This window comes from Staurois parvus, unplaced genomic scaffold (assembly GCF_062004578.1).
Source record: "Staurois parvus isolate SC_StPar_1 unplaced genomic scaffold, SC_StPar_1.0 ptg000422l, whole genome shotgun sequence".
NCBI lineage: Eukaryota > Metazoa > Chordata > Amphibia > Anura > Ranidae > Staurois > Staurois parvus.
This window is the reverse complement of record NW_028318218.1, coordinates 4,633,030-4,652,023: the sequence shown is the minus strand read 5'-3', so window position 1 is coordinate 4,652,023 and position 18,994 is coordinate 4,633,030. Positions and strand designations below refer to the sequence as shown.

Here is an 18,994-nt window from a genome sequence, read left to right as displayed (position 1 = left end):
GGAGCTCAGGGCTCTGTGAGCGCCAAACCACCAAATCCAAGATGCCTTGTTTGTCTGTATGCTGAAGATAGTTCGAAATGACATTGGCTGTATGTTTGGCTGTAATTTGCGGCCAATCACACACCTCCCTGATGCTATGACCTGGTGCATAAGTATCTACCTGTATTTCTCAAAACTGAGGACACTGTTGATGACCGCAGACACTCTGGTCGGCCACGGAAACACTGCGCACACAGTAGTATGAACTAGCCTAATAAAAAAATTGGGGGTGTTTTAGTTTAGCCAGGTTAGCTAGAATTTTGACTGCTTTGCTGCCTTGTTTGAAAATTCATCATAGGGGTATTATCTGATGGTCCCCCCCCCCCCCTGTAACTAATTTTTTTGGTATGAACTGTATGTGTTCTATTGTGTACATATGGTGCAAGCTTAAAGTTTGTATACATGAATTTGGGGGATTCAGACTGCATTAACATTCCATATGAATGTTTTTATTGGTAGCATTTACATATGAGATAATATTCAGTCTCAAAAAAAGCCTTAGACGTATCTCAGAAAAACTTAATATGCTGACATGGTGTAAACTGACATTTCAGCCACCAGAACGTCAAGGCTGCGGTAGAGTTTTCCTCAAGCAAAGCACTAATTCTTTGGTATTCTGATATACAATACAGGACTGATTTCACATACTTATGTATTGTGACCTGTTGTGGTACACAAAGATTTCCCTCCTACAATGTAATCTATGCTAGTCAAAGTGTGGTGAAGATGAAGGTGATAAGCACACAGCCTCCTTAAATAGGAATGTAATGTATGCATTATTACTAATACTGAGAGTAGAAAACAGTAGCTGTTGGTAGGTGACATTACATTCCCATGTGCTGCTGCTGGAGTTGAAAGTCCTTAACAGGTTTTAATAACAAGGGCCTATTCACACCATATGCATTGGGCTGCCATAGGTAACACTGCTGCTGTTGGGCAATCCCAATGCATAGACAAGGCAATTCGCCTTACATCCTATTGTTTCAGCTTACACCAATGCACTGCATTGATGTGCGATGAAAAAAAGTAGGAAGGAATGCAGTTTTATGCTGCACAGCGTGTTATGACACACTACATCACACCATGTGCTGTGGTGCAGAAAGCTGAATGAAATATTTCATGTAATTTCCAAAAAGTTTCAAAACAAAGATAAATAAAGTAAACAGTGCAATGTCCTCTAAAAAAACATTGTGCTGCCACTTCACAGTTCACACTAGCATGTGTGTGTTATACAAAGCAGAGGTGAAAATGGGTCCTTAGGGATGAATATGTAAACCTTTCAGGATATTTACAATAGAATATATTTGATGGGAAATAATATTTCCCTGCACACTGTTACAATGAACACCACCATGTTCCAATCAATCCCTTCTACTGCAGCCAAGCCTGCATACCCATAAGTACGGGAGAGGGGCTGTATGGGGCAGAACCAAGTGAAAAAACTACAGCCCTACCCAGAAAAACAGTGAAAACCCTGCTGAATCTGGCAGCAATGGATGATATAAAACTCAGATTAATGGTAACCAAAAAAAGAATATGCATCACACCTGCAGTGTTGTCAAAAGGCATGGACTGCACAAATAACAGTCCATAAAAGAACTGTTGTATGCACCAAAGTGCAACCAAGGACTGGGAATATATGTGTTGGCTTGCATAGGAAAAAAAGAAAGGCTTCCCTAATGTTTTGTATAGGTGGTTCCGTGAAAGCAGATTTTAACAGAGATATGCAGGTCTATAAATTTTTGATGAAAGAGTTGAGGAGAAACTGTTTTGGATTTTGCTTTCTTTTTAATATGCTCAATTAATATTTCACAATGCTGTCAGCAAGAACTACTATTTAATCAAACAAGAAGCAATGCTTATTAATGTAATCTTATTTCAGTGGGTTTAAAAATATAAATAAATAGGAACTGTAGCAAATGTAAATGTTTTCCACGATAGCAAACGCTATGTCAGTACAGCTATGTTTTTAAACATGAAAGAGGCGCAGGAAAATAAATACCCTTATGATGTGTATATACAAAGCATAATATAGTAAGAGAAATAACATCAGCGCTTGTCAGTTGACAGATGGTTCTAATTAAGTGCTTGCCCAAGTGAAGATTCTGGGGCTTCTCGCTATTCATGTGCCTTTTCCCAGTCAACCATGAAATTACTTCCCAGCTTTAATAACAAAATGATACATTCTATTTTTTCATACCGCAACAACAGCGCAATTAGCAACGGGTTAAAAAATGTTGATGGCAGAATGAATGGGTGACCGGTCCTTGTCGTGCTCAGGCTGAATGGATTGGATTGCTGCACTTCTCATGCGCTGAATGCACGTAGAGAGCATTGGACTGCTGGAATTCCAGTCTCTAGATGCAGCAATTGAAGAGTATGACACTGGCTGAATATTAAACAGGGGAGTCTGTACATGTATGGCAAAATGTGCCTTTTCAATGCACAGAGCATAGTGACTTTAACGTCTGCCAGAATCAAGTTCAGTGAAACAACTCCACAGGCAGCATAACAATGCAGCCATCAGGGTTACTAAGGTATTGCAGGACACACCAAACATGTGAACACATTCAAGTATGGGATCCTTAAAAAGGTGTTTTGTTGGGCAAATATATAAAAATTCAGTAAACCAGTAGTGGTTAAAGTGGATCTACCATCATATATAGGAGTAGAAAAAAATAGTTAAAGCAGAACTAAACCTTCCTATCTTTTAAAGCCAAGGAAGCCGCCATCTTAGTCTCTGTTTGACCTGCAGGTGTCGAGGTGCTGTCAGCTATGACCAGCCATTTGATGGTTTGACAGTTCAGTAAAGAACATAAGCACACTAGTAACCATAACAGCTATCTTTCAAGGCATGCCTTGAATGTAAGACCCCTTTCACATGGGGAGGAATCAGATTTGTTCAGCAGGGGATAAGCGGACAGATCAGAGCGGGTGACAGGTCCATGTCTGCTCAATTTATGCAGCACAAACATGGACAAAGCCCGCTCTGCTCTGTGGGTGGCCGGGTGTAAATGGACCGACTGTCCTTTTAGACCCGACTGCCCTTCGATCAGCCTACATGAAAGGGGACTTTCGAAGTCCCCTTCCCATTTTCTTTATTTAGCGGACTGGATCAGATTGGAGGTAGGGGGGTGTGAACAGGCACAAGTCTGTTTACACCCGCTGGTCTTATCGGGATACGTGGACCACCTGATCAGGTCCACCTGAAAAACTGACAGGTGGACCTGATTGGATCGGCTGTGTGAAAGGGACCTGTTTTGGAAAACAGTTAAAGCATACTAAACCTAACTTGTCAAAAACTGCAAGCAGGAAGCTCTTTACTGAAGAAGAGACATGCTATGCCTCCTCCGCAATAACACATATTTACTTGCCTACTCATAATCTACTAAATGTACACTGAGCTGCGGGATGACAACATCCTCAATCAGCCAATCAAGAAGCCAAAAACCCGGCACCTGAAAGTAGCCCAGAAGAAGATGACAGCGGCTGCTGAGAGATGTAAATGCTGGAAGGTGGTGATATATTCAAGCGTTTAGTTCTGCTTTACAGAGGAAGTAAACTCAGCAATCTAGCAGTTTCTCATTCCCAAAACATGTTATGTTCAGGGCATTCCTCTGGTGATAACTGTCAATCTGCTTATGTTATCTCTCATCAGAACTTTCAAGGCATCAAATTGCTGGTGTCATAGCTGATCAAATGTGCAGCACCTCAGCAAAAGCAGATTCAAACAGAAGCTAACTTTCCTTGGCTGTAAAGGCTAGGAGTATTTACAGTAGTTCCATTTTAATATACCTACCTTTCCCCTGACTTCTGTACTTGCTGCAGGGAGTGATGTCACCATCCTTCTAGTGAGATTCCGGAATGCTGAATAGCCCAAATCTACTTGAAGAAAAAACTACAACACAATCCAGGAACATCTTCTTGCAAAATTTGGGCTACTCATTGATCCTTAGAATCTCACCAGAAGGATGATGATGATGGTACCCTCATTGGGAAGGGGGCCCTCAGTGAAAAAACAGACCTGCTTTAAGTGCATGTGTGTTACATAATGTGTGGGGGTAACATATATAAGAAATTATGACCTCTTAGAGAGATCACAGTGCTGCCGCTGACATCTGCTTTTCTCTAGAGAAGTACAGCACCATCTTTGTTTAAGCATCATCCAGGATAAACATTTACTTTCTAGACTGATGACTGACACCATTAAGTAAACCCTGGTATCAGGGAAGCTTTTGGCTGTGTTCACAAATTACACAGTTCAGCTACAGCCTCTTACCTTGTGAGATGCTCCAAAGTTATAATGTATAACTGATAACTGGGACCAAGGAGACTGGGAAAAAAAAAGCTTTTTCCTGCCTCAGCAAACTGATGACATCGTTTCAGCCTAGGCAAAGTCATTTGGACTGAAGCTCTTTTGAAAAATTAGGGCTCATTCATACAACTGATTAGCCTGCTCCATTCAGATTCTATGGCTGCATACACACTGAACATGATTAGCTGTGGCCAGTATGTCTGTGGCTAGAACCACCAGCCCTGGATATAAACTGTCCGTGTCCAGGGCCTGTCAGAGGCATATGAGCAGTTACATGCAAACAGCAGTGGTGCTGCCATTTTCTGTGCACATGCTCTGTGTATACAGTATATTACAGATAGAAAACTGGAAGACAAAATGTGGGAGGAAGGAATACATTTTTTGCCCAGAAATGGGCTTTAAAGCTCATTTACTGTAGGTTAAGAATCTGTAAATAACCAAATTGTCATTGTCTGGCCACAGTTCTTTAGCCTAGACTATGGATGAAATTATCCCTAACAAGCAGAAAAAGAGAGTGAAAACATTCCATCACTGACCTCTATATCGGTTTGTACTGGGAAGTAATGTTCTCAAATATTTTAATACTTCTTGCTCAGAATATGTAAATAATTTAGTGTGCAAAGTCTGGGCAAAGGTTGACCTTGAGTCCCAATAGGAAACTTTTAATTAGGGACCACTGGTTTATACCATAGATAGCACCTAAACCCACATACAACTTTTTTCAGCTTCTTCGGTAGTAGAAAGGTAATAAATTTACGGTCTCCAATGGAACACAGCTTGAGGAGTAACATGCTGTACTTTACAATGTTTTACTGATAAGCTTTTTGTTTACTTCGGGCACACCCACCGTAATATGAATGGCTGTGTTTAAAAGAAATAGATAACTCAAATGGTTTTTCCTGGTAGTTAGCAACCCTGACACGTTCCACCTGAAACTGTAAAACAAGAAAGTTACTATAATTTTCAAATCACTCTAGCTGATTGCCTGAGTGTCGCTGATCGGTCTTCTACACGATTCATCATGCTGACAGGTGTTTTGGTACTAACTTACCACCATGACAACAGCTGTCATCACTCCGGTGGATGACAATGCCAGGCACTTCAAGCTGGAGAGCAAACCCTCTCCATAAAACATTAGCTACATTCATATTTTTAATTAAACAAAGTGCTGTGTTGGCGAACACCAAAGAGATGATGATGATATGTTTGTGGAAGTCTGCTACAATTCTTATTGAGGCCTACACATTTCTATTTTACACAATTGTGCACAACATTACTCTATGTATACTTAAATTATGAGCTGCAATTACTTTTTTGAAAAAAGATAGTAAAGTATACATCCATCAGTAAGCCTGCTTTACTGGAAATGCAATGGGTTCAGTTGTCCAGGGCTTAATGAGAATGTTGTACCCATATAACTCATTCCCATTTCCCACTCATAACCCATTCTCAATGAGAATGTTATACTTATATATGAGAATGTTGTACCCCATATTGTAATTTAAAGTATAGGTATACTCAATCACCACATTCTTACATAAAGTTTGACATTTCAATAGTAATTGTGAATCATTTTAAATCTGCAGCTTACATGAAAATGAAATTTGGAAATCCTGAAATGAAGGCCCTTGTTTAAGCACCTCCTGTTCTAATGTGACAATTCTGTTTACCTGTTTCCCAGTTGTGCCTGTGTGAATAAGGAATAAGGCTCGGTTCACACTGCTGCGACCACATTGTCACACAATTTCCAGTGTGACTTGAGGAGTCTATAGCACTCAAGACATATGATAGACGCATCGAAGTAGTGCAGGAAACAAATATGTGTATGACTTCACTCAAAATCTCAAGTGTTAAACTATCTAAAACAAGAAAAAGTATTAAAATAATACCATGTAAAATTTATCAACAAAATATTTACTTTCAAAATATTGTGCAACTCTGTTCACAATCAATGCGTCCATAATAATTATTATTAAAGTCCAATAAACAAAGTCCTTAACCACGTGCCCTCCTGACCAGGCCATTTTTTTGCTGGTAGGCACTGCGCTATTTCAACCTGTAATTGCGCGGATGTGCAATGCTGTACCCAAACAAAATTTATGTCCTTTTTTTCACACAAATAGAGCTTTCTTTTGGTGGTATTTGATCACCTCTGCGGTTTTTATTTTTTGCGCTATAAACAAAAAAAATAAAATCGAAAAGAAAACAATATTTTTCACTTTTGGTTATAAAATATATCTAATAAACTCAGTTAGTCATAAATTTAGACTAAAATGTATTCTGCTACATGTCGTTGGTAAAAAATAAACTCAATACGTGTATATTAATTGGTTTGTGTGAAAGTTATAATGTCTACAAACTATGGTATATATATTGGTATTTACATAGCCTTTACGTTCTGTCTCCCTATCACATTTCTTGAGGTGCTAAAATGCCAGGGCAGTACAACCCCCCCAAATGACCCCTTTTTGGAAAGTAGCCACCCCAAGGATTTTGCAGAGAGGCATGTTGAGTCCATGGAACATTTTATTTTTTGCTACAAATTTTTTGAATATGACAATTTTGGAAAGTAGACACCCTAAGGAATTTGATAAGAGGCATGGTGAGTATTTCACAGATATTATTTTTGTCACAGGGTTTTGAAAAAGAAAAAAAGAAAAGAAAAAATAAATTTTTTCTTTCCTTTTTTCCTTTTCCAAAAACATGTGGCAACAAATCAGATCTGCAAAACACTCACCATGCCTCTTAGCAAATAACTTGGAGTGTCTACTTTCCAAAAAGGGGTCATTTGACGGGTTGCTTCTACTATCCTGGCATCTCAGGGCCAACATTAGAAGCTTATGCCACACATCACCCACTCTTGAAGACCAAGCCTTTTCTGACACTTTTTGTCCACATGAAAAAACTGTTTTTTGCTAGAAAATTACTTTGAACCCCAAAACATTATATATTTTTTAAAGCAGAGGCCCTAGAGAATAAAACGGTGGGTGTTGAAAATTTTTACGTCACACACATTTGCGCAGCAGTTTTTCAACCACAAATCTTTTGGGAAAAATACACTTTTTAGAATTTTAATGCACAAAAATACAATATATTGCCCAATTGTTTCATAAACAATAAAAGATGATGTTACTCTGAGTAAAAAGATACCAAACAAGGCATGCTTTAAAATTGCGCATGCCCGTGCAATGGCAAAGTACATACATATTTATTATCGCTAGGCGACACTTTAAAAGCTTATACAGGTCACCAATTTATATTTACACAGGAAATCCAGTGCTAGAATTACTGCCTTGATCTGACGTTTGCGTCGATACCTCACATGCATGGTGCAACCACTGTTTATATACCGGCATGGGGTCAAAGGTGCTTCCTTTTTTTTTTTTTTTTTTTCAGTTATTTTGATTTTTAAATTATTTTTATGCTGTCCCTTTCATTTTTCTTTTTTTTTTATCACTTTTAATGCTATCACAGGGAATGCAAATATCCCCAATAACTTCAATGGGCATTGTCATATATATATATATTTTTTTTTTAGATATCTGGGGTCTATCAGACTCTAGATATCTCCTCTGCTCTTACATTATCTAATCTCACTAAGATCAGTGTGATCAGATGCTTTCCCAATTTACAAATGGTGCTTTTTATATCCTGTGAAACTGAAGTGATGAAATGCTCATAGCTTCCGATTTCTTAAGACTATAGAGATGATTGGACCCATTCTGGTCTCTGACCAGCTCTATGGTCAGCCAGCGGGACTGCTGGCTGAATTCTCGGATACCCTAGTGGGATAGGAGAGTCCAAGAAGACTGTGGAAGGCAGCAGGAGGAAGGGGGGGGGGGATGTCCCTTCCAACTGCTTGTAAAAACAATTCAGCAGCTAATTGGCCATTAGGATTGTTTTTACATGAAAGCCGACCAACAGCTGAAAAAAAAAGATACCAGGATGATGCCTATAGCTGCAGGCATCATCTCGGTATAACCACTCAAAGTCCAACGACGTACCAATACATTGCTGGTCCATGCTGGGCATATATGTAACAGCAGAGAACATGGGCATACGATGAATTGGCTCTGTGGATCAAGATAACTGCAATTCTTTCTTTTCTGTAATGCCCATGTTGGGGGTTAGGCCCAAAAGAGTTTTAAATTCAGAAACCGTGATAGGCTTCCATGAGAATTGTCTGGCAAGAGTTGAATTTGGGTGGGCGGTCATGTATTGTTGTGCGTATAAATTGCCTTTGCCCACAACCAATTGATACAAATCTTCCATGAAAAACAGCAGAGGAGCTAAACGCTAGTGCTAGCAGCGAACGGGGGTGATCCTGCTAACTCTGCGTTTTTGTGGACACTACACAAAGGAGGCACTAGTATAGTTCTGTTCATGATCAATATATTGATCTGTACAAACACTATACTAGTAATGGCGGTGATCAGCGACCTATAGCGTGAGTGCAATAGTGTGAGGGCAATCTAACGCTAGCTGACCCTGGTTGAGAGGGATGCTTACTCATCCTGATGCTATCTGATGTCGCTAGTGGCAGGAATACAGTGATCAGTGAAAAGTTCTATATACTGACACTGTACTAATGGCACTGGCTGGGTGAGGGGCGATCAAACGGTTAATAGGGGCAATCAAAGGGTTAAATGTGCTAATTTAACGCATGTGCAAAATGCAGTGGTGCTTTTACTCGGTGTAGTGTTCTCTCTTCTCTCCCTGGACTGATGGGTAGGGGCGCAGGTGCATTCACACCCCAAATGATCACGTCACTTTGCTAAGAGCTGCTGCTCGCCCGCAAAATGCGAGTAAGCGGTTGGCAAGTACTTAAAAGAGAAAAAAAACTCAATATGGTGTTATATTTTTTTTAACATTTTTATTATTTTTTTTAATACTTTTATCAGAAGAGTACAATGTTACCATAGTAACATTGTACTACTGTGTGCGTGTGGGTGATCAGAGATTTGTTTTTTTTTTTTTTTGAGAACTGTCATGAATGAGTTAAGTTGTCAACTCAGGATAGTGATCTGTGATTGACTGGAGCTGGTCACATGGTACAGGGTGCTGTGATTGGGCCCCATGTATCATGTGACAGCTGTGGGCCAATCACAGCTCACTAGGAAGAGAAGCAGAGCTGTTATGAATGACATTGATTCATAACAGCTTTGCTTACATAGTGATCATGTGATTGCATAGTGATCACATGATCACCTGGGCCAGCTCACCGGGATCTGCATTCCGCTGGACACAGCAACCGCGGGGGGTATAATTCGGGTGGTTGTGGTGGGGGGGGGGGTATTGGGGTGGGCGCAGCACCTTGTGTTAGTATAGCCAGAACGGGTACATTGCTCTGCCTGTAGCTGCCGCCTGGCTGCAGTACATTGTGGGCAGGCAGGAAGTGGTTAAGGATACAGTATATACTGTATAGTGAAATACATTGGTACAAAAAAATCACTTTGCAAAAAAGTGTGCTGTCAAAGCACCAAGTTTCCTTCACTTCAAGTAAATGGCTCACCTCTTTCAACCCAACTTATAATACAAAGTAAAAATGTGTTAATTTAAAAGGTATCATATGCAATGCAATCCACTTTCAATCTTGTTGGAGCACTATGCAATCTTTAACAGCCAACAATGGGTTAATAGATCCACTCTCTTCATTAATGGGCTTGCAAGGTTCTCACAGTTCCAGACTGTTTGCCAACATATCAAAAAACAGAAGGGAAGGTTTCACAGCAGCGTAAAACAATCTATTATTTATTAATAAAAACCATCATATGTACGCTCACATTGCCATGTGTCATGCCGACACTAAAAAGGTATGTGCATATATAATTAAGGCCGCTGGCCATTTTATTAGGTACACCTGTTCAATTGCTTGGTAACACAAATTGCTAATCAGCCAATCACATGGAAGCATCTCAATGGATTTAGACATCTAGACGTGGTGAAGACGACTTGATGAAGTTCAAACCGAGCATCAAAACTGGGAAGAAGGGGGATTTAAGTGACTTTGAGTGTGGAATGGTGGTTGGTGCCAGACGGGCTTGATCTGAGTATTTCAAAAACTGCTGATCTACTGGGATTTTTACACACAACCATCTCTGGGGTTTACAGAGAATGGTCAGAAAAGAGAAAATATCCAGTGAGCGACAGGTGTGTGGTGAAAAACGCAGTTATTTACCTGTTAACTGTATTTCCAGGAATCTTCTAGGACAGCTCACTTGAGAGATAGGGCTCCTCCCAGGAAACACCCGCTCCACCTTTTTTTCCCCTTTATAGGCGTCCTCTCTCCCATTGGCCCCCAGTATAAGAATATGACCGAAGGCCTAGGAGAAAAACAAAGAAGAAAACCAGTAATAAAGATATCCCCCATAGGTTCGCAACATACCTGCACATAATCGTGTGATCAAACAGTAATCGGGGGGGAGTTACGCTGTCCTAGAAGATTCCTGGAAATACAGTTAACAGGTAAATAACTGCGTTTTCCCGAGTCATCTTCTAGGACAGCTCACTTGAGAGGAGTAGAATAGAAATACGTACATTAGGGCGGGCACCCTGCTTGTAGGACCTTCCTGCCAAATGCCTGGTCCTTGCTGCCGATCAGATCCAGCCTGTAATGTTTAGTGAAGGTGGCGAAACTGGACCACGTCGCGGCTCTGCAGATCTGTCCGGGGGAGGCCCCCCCTTTTTCCGCCCAGGAGGCCGCAGTGGCCCTTGTGGAGTGGGCTTTTAGGCCGGGCGGTGGTGACAGGCCTGCCGACTTGTAACCTTCCGAAACTGCCTCTCTGATCCATCTGGCGATGGTGCCCTTGGAGGCACCGTCCCCCTTCCTTGGTCCCTGGAATAGGACGAAAAGCCGGGACGAGCGTCTCCATGTCTTTGTGCGTTCGATGTACGTGATCAAACACCGTCTTACGTCTAACCTGCTACAGTCCTCCGCGCTGCCCGGATCGGCCTCCAGGGAAGGTATTACTATTTCCTGAGATCTATGGAAGTGTGACGCGACCTTAGGTAGGAAGGCCGCGTCCGTGCGGAGGATGATTCTATCCAATAAGATGGTGCAGTACGGCTCGATCACTGAAAGGGCATGCAACTCGCTGACCCTGCGGGCAGAAACTAGTGCCGTGAGGAGGATGGTTTTAAGAGTCAAAGATCTGAGCGAACATTCATCCAGCGGTTCGAAAGGCCCCCGCTGAAAGCTCTTCAGGACCGTGCCCAGGTCCCATGATGGAAGTTTTGGCAAGGACGGGGCACGGCGCCTGGAGATAGCCCTCAGGAATCTGATTACTAATGGGTCTGCCGCCAACCTCAGCTCGAGAAAGTTCGACAGAGCCGCTACCTGTACTTTGAGGGTATTGGCGGCCAGACTCTTATCCGCCCCGGCTTGAAGGAATTCAAGAACTGTATGCAAAATGGGCGTGCCCGGTGCTTCGTTTCTGACCTTCCAGGCGGAAAACTTCTTCCAGACCTTGTCGTACAAGGCGTTCGTCGACCTCTTCCGGCCATCCAAAAGGGTGGCGACCACTCTTGCCGAGAGCCCCTTTTCCGCTAGCCTGTCCCACTCAGAAGCCACGCCGCTAAGGACAGCCTTTCTGGATGAGGATGCATCACCCTCCCTTGGTTGAGTAAATCGCGCGTGGGTGGTATCATCCAAGGGTCTGCTAAACTGAGCTCCTTCAACCGGGAGAACCAAGATCTCTTGGGCCAGAATGGCGCGATCAGAATAACTTTGGCTTGAGACACCCGGATCTTCTGAATCACCTTCGGCAGTAGTCTGAATGGAGGGAAGGCATAAAGGAGGTCTCCTTCCCACTGCTGGGCTAGCGCATCTATCCCCTCGCTTTTGGGGTCTTTCTGCAGGCAGAAGTACCTTTCCCACTTTGTGTTCTGGCCGTTGGCAAATAGATCGATAGAGGGGGAGCCCCACCTGGCGCAAATCTGATCGAACGCTGACTGGCTGAGGCACCATTCTGTCTGGATGACCTCTCTTCGGCTCAGTTGATCCGCCAACTGGTTCAGGTCCCCTTTCAGATGTACTGCCGTGATGAACTCCAGGTTTTCCTCCGCCCAGCTCAGGAGGGATCCGGCCAACTCCATCAGCCTTGGGGACCTTGTGCCTCCCTGCCTGTTCAAATACGCCACTGCAGTGGTATTGTCGGAGAGAATCTGGACACCTCTCCCCCTTATCTTTTCCTGAAAGGTCGTAAGTGCCTTGAAAACTGCCAGCAGCTCCCTGTAATTTGACGACCTGCTGGAGTCTGCTGCACTCCACGTGCCCTGGGCCAGGCCGTCTTCCATATGGGCGCCCCAACCAGTCATGCTTGCATCCGTGGTGATCCGCAGTGGGTTGGCCAGCCTCCAACTTCTTCCTCGTTCCAAGGTGAGGCTGCTTCCCCACCACCTTAGCGATTCCTTCACTTCGTGCGTGATGTGGATCCTGGAACTCAGACCTGCTCGGCTGCCGTCCCAGTGGGAAAGGGTGTGATTTTGCAGCACCCTGGAGTGAAGTTGCGCCCATTGCACCCCTGGAATTGCCGCTGTCATCCGCCCGATTATTCTCATCGCGGTCCTGACCGTGCAGGTCGACATCCTCCGGAGGGCCCTTGTGTCCTGCCGCAGGTTGAGGGCTTTTTCTGATGTTAGGTACGATCGGGCCTGTGCGGAGTCCAGGACGTACCCCAAGTACGTAATCCTCTTGGAGGGGGTTAGCTGTGACTTCTCCTTGTTGATAAGCCACCCCAGACTTTCCAGAAAAGATATCGTACGTTCGATGTGCGATCTCAGGCCTCCCTCTGTGTCCGCAAATACAAGCAGGTCGTCCAAATAGGGGATAATGTTTATCCCTTCCAGTCTCAAAACTCTTAAAGGCTCCGCTAAAATCTTGGTGAATATCCTCGGGGCCGACGACAGGCCGAAGGGGAGTGTGTTGAACTGAAATAGCACCGGACCCTTTTCTCCTTCCAGCGCAAACCTCAGGAATCTCCTGGAATCTTCTCTTATCGGGACATGTAGGTATGCGTCTTGCAGATCTATCGAGGCCATGAACACCCCAGGTGAAAGGAGTTCCTTCACCGTGTATATGGATTCCATACGGAATTTGCTGGGCCTCACGAACTCGTTCACCTTCCGCAGATTCAATATCATCCTGTAAGTACCTGACGGTTTTTTCCTTAGAAAGAAATGGGAGAAGAATCCACTTCCCCTTTCCTCTTCTCTCAACTGGCAGATAACGTTCTGACTGAGCATATTTTGTAGGAGGTCCACCAGCGCATCCGCCATAGCCCTGTCCTTTGGCAGGGGTGTTGCAAAGAATCTCTGAGGGGGGGCCCTTGTGAACTCTATTCTGTACCCCCTGTGGATGGCCTCCAGAATGTAGGTGTTCTGGGTTATCCTTAGCCATTGTGCGTGGAAGCGCCCCAGTCTTGCTCCCACCTGGCCTCTCCAGTCACTTCGGCTGGGTTTTGGGTCTATTCTGGCCGGGGTTGAAAAGGAAACCTCCCCTGCCTCTCGGCTCGTTCCTGCCTCTTCTTCCGCCCCAGCCTGGGCGCTGGGTTTGGAACCTAGCTTCCCTTGACGCGTATCGCCTGGATGGGCGAAACCCCTTCCGTCCAACCTGCCTGCTGGGGACCGGGAAGCTCTTTTTCCTGTCGGCCGACCTTTCCAGGACTGAATTCAGCTCCGGGCCGAAAAGGAGTTTACCTTCAAACGGCAGGCCACAGAGTTTAGATTTGGAGGCCAGATCCCCCTGCCACAATTCCAGCCAGATAGCCCTCCTTGCCGTGTTTATGAGCGCTGTAGATCTAGCAGAGAGTCTGATGGTCTCTGCTGATGCGTCCGCGATGAAGGCTACCGCTTTCTCCAGCACCGGAAGGGACTTCAGAATCTCTTCCCCCGGAGTGCCTTGTTCCAGATGCGAACGGAGCTGCCCCAACCACACATCCAGGGTTGTGGACACACAGGTCGTTGCCACTGCAGGTTTAAAATTCACTGCGGACGCTTCCCATGCCCTCTTCAGGAAGGCGTCCGCTTTCCGATCCATCGGGTCTTTTAGGGACCCACCGTCTTCAAAGGACAGATCCGTGTCCTTCGAGATCCTCGAGAGAGGGGCGTCTGGCTTTGGGCAAGTCTCCAAAACCGAGGCATCTTCCTCCTTAAAGGGGAAACGTCTCTTGAGGTTCTTGGGAAGGAAAGCCTTCTTCTCTGGCTCTTCCCATTCTCTCCTGATCGTGGACCATAGGGCAGGGTGTACTGGGAATGTACGGCTGCTTTTTGCCTGTAGCCCTGCGTACAGTTGGTCGTGGAGGGAGAGGTCCTGCTGTTCTTCCTCCAGATCCAGGGTCTCATAGATCACCTTTAACAGGTCCTCCGTGTCTTCCACCTGAAAAAGGAACCTGTCTGCCTTTGGGCCCTGAGCCTCAATCTCACCCTCCTCCGAGTCTGAGGTGTCCGACTGTTCGTCCTCCCAGTCCCTTACCGGCGCTACCAGCTTCCTCTTTTTCCCCCCTTGGGTGCCAGAAGTGCCCGGTTGGGGCTCATCCTGGGCCGGTCCCGGCTTCTGTTCTCTGAAGCTTTGAAATGTCTTGGACATCTCTTGTGTCATATTCTGTAGGAAGTCTTTAAAAAGAGATCCAGACTCCTTCTTGATGAGCTTGTCTATGCACCCCTGGCAGAGCTGCTTCCTCCAGGAGCTCGCCAGTTTCTTCCTACAAGTGGCACACTTCTTTTTCTGCTCACAAGGAGCTTCTTTCTCCCCTCTATCCTCCTCCTGTGGGCCCATCTGGGGACAAGGAGATACACGCGTTCATGCGTCTGTAACAGCAACGCCTCCCCCCCTGTGCCACTGTGCAAGCTCCAGCTGTGGGTCTGGGGGGGGGGGAGAGGGGGGCTGTGTGTGCGTGGGGGGTACCCAATCATCCCGGGGAGGGGGGAGGGGGGGGGGGGGGAGAGGGGGGGGGGGAGGAGGGGGGTAAAAACAAAAGGAAGTTTGCCAAACAAGGCCCTTACCTTACTGCAGGCCTCCCCCGCTCCTGACAGATCTGCCTCCATGCCGCCGCAGACTCTGCCTCGGTGCGACGGTTTTTCAGGGGCTGGTGGGCTCCGCCCCCCCCCTGCGATCCCCCCTCGCCGACCCCCCTCTCACGGCCGCCGGTGGAGAAGCGGCCGTGGCACGGGTTCCTTCCACGGCCCGCCGCCCATTTCCAAGATGGCGGCGGCCGTTCCCTGCTCCTGCGCCGGAAGTGACGACACCCGGCGCCCGGAAGTGACGACACCCGGCGCCCGGAAGTGACGCGATCGCAGCGTCCAGACCCACCGCAGCCGAGCCTCCTGGCCATGCTGCCGGGATCCAGGAGCAGGTAAGACTTACCTGAACCCCCAGGGAAAGGCACCAATGCCTCGGTCGGCGGAGCGGGCTCTACCCCCCTGGAGAGCCCCGCTGGGACCATCTGGGGCCGACGCCCCCACCCCACAACGGGCATCCCTGGTGAAACTGGCTGAAAGGTCCCCCCCCCTCACAAGGCCCCTGCCTTGCTTGGAGGAAGGGGGGGGCCCCAGCCAGGGACCCTCTGTACTCCGCCAGAGAGCCCAGATAAAAAATAAAAAACGGGCGTAGCTCCTTCCTGGCCGGAGGAAACACTAAAACTGGGGGCCAATGGGAGAGAGGACGCCTATAAAGGGGAAAAAAAGGTGGAGCGGGTGTTTCCTGGGAGGAGCCCTATCTCTCAAGTGAGCTGTCCTAGAAGATGACTCGGGAAAATGCCTTGTTGATGTCAGAGGTCAGAGGAGAATGGGCAGACTGGTTGCTGCGATATTCAGATGGTAAAGTCAGAATTTGGTGTAAACAACATGAAAGCATGGATCCATCCTGCCTTGTATCAACAGTTTAGGCTGGTGGTGGTGGTGTAATGGTGTGAGGGATATTTTCTTGGTGCTAGCAAGGTGTACCTAATAAAATGGCCGGTGAGTGTATGTTCAGTCAGAAGAGAGAGAGCAAAGAAAATAGCTGCTCTCCTGCACAGTGCTGGATCAAGATTGGGCTCAGGTAAATATAAGACCCCTTTCAGTTTTTCATGCAGACCTGATTGGATGGTCCACATATTTCTTACTCATGTCTATTTACACCTGCCTGCCTCGAATCTGATCTGGTCTGCTAAAAAAAAGATGAAAGGAGATCTGTCCCCCTCCATCTAGGCTGATCGGATCGGAGGGCAGATGGGTGTAAATAGACAGATGGTTTGTTTACACCCGGCCGCCCATAGAGCAGAGCAGGCTCTGGCCAGACACTGATCTGTCATCAGTCCACTCTGCTCAGCAGGGTATCAGTGGACATATCCCCTACTGTGAAAATAGGATTCCGCCTCTTGTGAAAGGGGCCTAAGCGGATGCTGGGGGGGAGGGGGCAGCAAATGGAAGTTTTTTTTTACCTTAATGCAGAGAATGCATTAAGGTAAAAAAACATTCTACCTTTACAACCACGTTATGCTCTTCCTGTCCTTTTCTTGTACTACAAGTCAATTAGTCCTTATACTACAGATAAGAAGCCGGTAGTATTGGTGGGATAGTATAACTGAAGGTAATGGGCAGGGCTGACACCAGTCCACCAAAATGCTATATGTTTTCAGTCTACAAAAGGAAAACAAAAATTGTTTCTGTATTTGCAAGGTTTTTAAAGTGATAAAACATGGGCAGGTTTGCATGTATTGCAGAGATGTACTGCTTAGGAGTTTTTGTGAATGGGGCAGATGGATGTGCTACACTATAACAGGTGAATAGACATACACTATATTGCCAGATGTATTGGGACACCCCTCCAAATCATTGGATTCAGAAGTTCCAATCACCTCTATGCCAACAGGTGTATAAAAATCAAGCACCTAGGCATGCAAACTGCTTCTACAAACATCTCTGGAGCTCAGTGAATTCAAGAATGGTACTATGATCCATCCCTGAAATTTCCTTGCTACTAATTATTCCATTGTCAATTTTTAGTGGCATTATAACAAAAGTGGAAGCTACAGCAACTCAGCCATAAAGTGGTATGACACGTAAAAAGTGGGGTCAGCCCATGCTGGAGCAGAGTGTGCAGAAGTCGCCAACTGTCTTCAGGGTTAACAGCTAAAGACTGTCAAACTTCCTGTGGCCTTCAGATTAGCACAACAACAGTACGTAGATAGCTTCATGGAATGGGTTTCTATGGCCGAGCAGCTGCATCCAAGCCTTACATCACCAAGTGCAATGCAAAGCGTCAGATGCAGTGGTATAAAGCACACCGCCACTGAACTCTAGAGCAATGGAGACGTGTTCTCTGGAGTGACGAATCATGTTTCTCTGTCTGACAATCCGATAGACATGTCTGCGTTTGGCAGTTACCAGGAGAATAGTACTTGCCTGACTGCATTGTGCCAAGTGTAAAGTTTGGTGGAGGGGGGATTATGGTGTGGGGTTGTTTTTCCAGGGGTTGGGCTTGGCCCCTTAGTTCCAGTTAAGGGAACTCTTAAGGCGTTAGCATACCAAGACATTTTGGACAATTTCATGCTCCCAACTTTTTGGGAACAGTTTGGGGATTGCCCCTTCCTGTTCCAATATGACTGCGCAACATTGCGCAAAGAAGGACCCAAAAAGACATGGATGAGCGAGTTTGGCCTGGAGGAACCTGACTGGCCTGACCCGAACTTGACAGAACACCTTTGGTATGAATTAGAGCAGAGACTGCGAGCCAGGCCTTCTCGTCCAACATCAGTGCCTGACCTCAGAAATGTGCTTCTGAAAGAATGGTAAACATTCCCATAGACACACTCCTAAACCTTGTGGACGGCCTTCCTAGAAGAGTTGAAGCTATTACAGCTGCAAAGGGTGGGCCAACTCAATATTGAACCCCACGGAATAAGACTGGGATGCTATTAAAGTTCATGTGCGTGTAAAGGCAGGTGTCCCAATACTTTTGACAATATAGTGTATATACAGTTAGGTCCATATATATATTTGAACACAGGCACAATTTTAGCTTTTTTTCAGGTATTTACCATAACATATTCAAGCTATAGTTATATAATAGGTTAGGACTGAAAGTGCACACTCTCAGGTTTAATTTGAGGGCATGTACATCCAAATTGGATGAAGGGTCTAGGAATTAAAGCTCTTATGAGTAGCCATCCCCCCTTTTTCAAGGCATCAAAAGTAATTGGACAATTGAATATAATCATAAATAAAATGTTCATTTTTAATATTTTGGTTAGAATCCATTACTGGCAATGACTGCCTGAAGTCTGGAACCCATGGACATTACCAAATATCGGGTTTCCTCCTTTCTGATGCTTTGCCAGGCTCTAACTGTAGCTGTCTTCAGTTTTTCTTTGTTTGAGGGCCTTTCTGCCTTTAGTATTGCCTTCAGCAAGTGAAATGCATGTTCAATTGGGTTGAGATCAGGTGATTGACTCAGCCATTGCAGAATATTCCACTTCTTTTCCTTCAAAAGCTCCTGGGTTGCTTTTGCAGTGTGTTTTGGATCATTGTCCATCTGTACTGTGAAGCGCCATCCAATCAACTTTGCTGCATCTTCAGAATGAATTTTGGCTTTTGGCTGAAACACTGCAGAATTCATCCGGCTGCACATCATCAATAAATACCAATGACCCAGTGCCACTG

At 45.3% G+C, this 18,994-nt stretch overlaps 1 protein-coding gene across 3 annotated transcripts in view; it reads right to left on the bottom strand.

The window, feature by feature from the left end:
* Window positions 1-18,994, bottom strand: part of DYNC2H1 (dynein cytoplasmic 2 heavy chain 1) — a 597,118-nt gene that overhangs the window by 134,414 nt on the left and 443,710 nt on the right. The window lies entirely within an intron of this gene.